This window comes from Babylonia areolata, chromosome 2, assembly GCF_041734735.1.
Source record: "Babylonia areolata isolate BAREFJ2019XMU chromosome 2, ASM4173473v1, whole genome shotgun sequence".
Taxonomy (NCBI): domain Eukaryota; kingdom Metazoa; phylum Mollusca; class Gastropoda; order Neogastropoda; family Buccinidae; genus Babylonia; species Babylonia areolata.
The window spans coordinates 37,128,099-37,130,598 of record NC_134877.1 but is presented as its reverse complement, the minus strand read 5'-3'; the positions used below and the strand labels follow the sequence as shown (position 1 = coordinate 37,130,598).

The 2,500-nt window shown below is 48.5% G+C and overlaps 1 protein-coding gene across 2 annotated transcripts in view; it reads left to right on the top strand.

Annotated features, from left to right (window-relative positions):
- The window catches only part of LOC143300916 (fibroblast growth factor receptor-like 1), a 149,276-nt gene that overhangs the window by 82,734 nt on the left and 64,042 nt on the right, over nt 1-2,500 (top strand). The window contains exon 1 of one of the 2 annotated variants that reach the window (XM_076614862.1): nt 2,223-2,500. This exon is cut by the window's right edge and continues 360 nt beyond it. The exons of the other annotated variant lie outside the window; for it this stretch is intronic. The gene's annotated coding sequence lies outside the window, so the exon portion shown is untranslated. Of the gene's footprint in view, nt 1-2,222 lie in introns of those variants that run through there. 2 annotated transcript variants of the gene reach the window in all.

Here is a 2,500-nt window from a genome sequence, read left to right as displayed (position 1 = left end):
TTTATTACTGAAATCAAGCAACCTTCTCACCCCACCATAGACCCCCTCCCTTCTTTTACTTCCGCTCTTCTATTCTCGATCTTTCAATAAACGAAACAGACTGGCTCCGCGCCGTCACGTTCGTAAATTGCGTGGGGTCACATGATTTGACTGGTGATAGTGATTGGCCGCTCGTCAGTGCGAGTCTTCCCCCCCACACAGAGCACGCTCGGATGTGTGTGTTGTGAACCAAAAACCACGATGAAAGCGCTGCGCTGGGAGCCGGGCGGTGTGGCGCAGTGGTAAGACTGCAGCGCGCCAACATGTGAAGTGTTGGAAAACTGCGCTGAGCTCTGATCCTTTGTGTTTAATAATGTGTTTCTCTCGGTCTTTGTGTGTCAGTCTATCTGCCTTGTGCTCTCTGTTATGAATCAATCTCTCTGTCTCTGTCTGTCTGTCTCTCCACCCCTGTTTATCAATCACATATTTCACATTTCTGGACAAGGTAGTGTTTACATATAGAATAGTACAGAGCACCGTGCACACACACAGAGAGACAGAGAGAGAGAGAGAGAGACACCAGTGATTGAAAGAGAAGAATATTGCGTGTGTGTGTTTGTCGGACGGACGACAAATATTCTGGTAGAATACTAAGCCTTGTGTTCCTTGAAATCAAAGTGATGAATGGCTGCGTTGTTTTCTTCGTCATCAAAGCGTGAATCGACGGGGGGAGGGGGGGGGGGGGGGGGGACTTTCACTTTCTAAAGACACGGAATGTCAACTCCACAGTCGACAATTGCAAACCAGCGCATCGAAATCAAAACACTTTTACAGAACGGCACGGTTGTTATCACATTCACAAAGCAGCTGGAAGGAAGCGGGAAGTAAAAGAAATAAAAGTGTCAGATTGACTACAAAGCAACAGAAAGCGGGAGAAAAACTGCTTTTTTTGCACACATGCCCCACACATTATGTACAGAATTAGACGCAGGTTTGCCGCTAAGTCGCATGCAAGCTGGAAAATGTAGTCTAACAATGTTTCAGAGAGAGAAGGATTATCACATCGTGAGAATGTTCTGTCTCTTTTTACTTCCCTCGCCCCCCCCCCCCCCCCCCCATCCCTTCCACTCCCCCTTCCCCCCCCCCCCCCCTCTCTCTCTCTCATTTGCTAACACACACACACACACACACACACACACACTTATTGATAACAGTTACAAATTGATGGTTATACTATTACTTTGCAGACGTGTGTATGCATGTAAAATGAGACTGATAATAATTATTGATAGGGCTGTGACTTAATGTGAATGAAAATATGCTCGAATGCAAATCAGTACATAGTTTGTGTATTGTTTCGACTGTTTTGGGATACTCGCTGACAGTTAGGCCTTTTTGTTTCAACAGCCTGTTGAGGACGGCATCAATTACATGACTATAAAACTATAGTTGACATCGCCCCCACCCACCACCCACCCCTAGTTGATGCAAAAGTATTAATCATCGAATTATAGCATCGATACTATTGACATTGTCATTAGTATTATTTTGGTGGTGGTAGTGTTTACAATGTCCTGTTCTTACTTTTGTTGTTGTATAATTTTCTCTTTTTTCTTCTTTTTTTTGGGGGGGGGGGGGGTCGTGAGTGTGTTATCTTTTTGTCAAATCAGTGTCTTGTCACAGTAATGTTTACATAATGACTTGCGTATAAAACATTACTTGCTCGCTACCCCGATCCCACTACCCCTCCCACCTACCCCTAAATCTCGCCGTTTTTCTTCACCCCAGTCGTTGATTGACACACGATGTGTTGCTTGCTTCTTAACGGAAACTAATAATTTGATTGCTTGCTGAGCTGTCAGCTACACGCCGTTCCCACCCTGACTGTAGGCACCTTGTGATGGGGCGCGCCCGCCTGTTAGTGTAACACCACTTCAGTAACCTATTCCAAGGGTGTAAGAGCTAATAGTCCCCGTCATCAGAGGCACATAAAACAGATAAACCTGTCTCCGCCATGATTTAGCCACAGCCTGAACGTCGACGATAACTGCCGACCCTGACCGACAGTCGAGTGCAGGCTCGTTGAGCCGGGGCGGGGGCGGGGGCGGTGGTGGGGAAAGGGAGGGGGTTATCTTAGCGGGGGAGTACGCGAAACTGAAACACGTCGTGCCATGCGAGAGTTGCGGCGCTTGTGTTGATGTCTTTCCAGCAAGCAAGTCGCCGCCTGCCAGTGCGTTGTTTTGCTGTCTTCCTCTCAGCACGTGTGTACCGTGACCACTACTGCAGTCGTTTCACGGGGCGGTTGGCACACCCCTCGTACACTGGGGGTACTCGGGGGCTCGGGGGCGCGTTGACGGCACCAGGAGGACAGAAAATATCTGCAGCCCGGGCAAGGGGAGGGCCTGACATCTCTCGAACAAGTGTGGGGCTGTTGCTTCTGACACTGTTCTGTCACTGTCACAGCGGAGAGGAGCAAGCGTGGTGGTGGTGGTGGTGGTGGTAACGAAACCGTTGTGCGTGT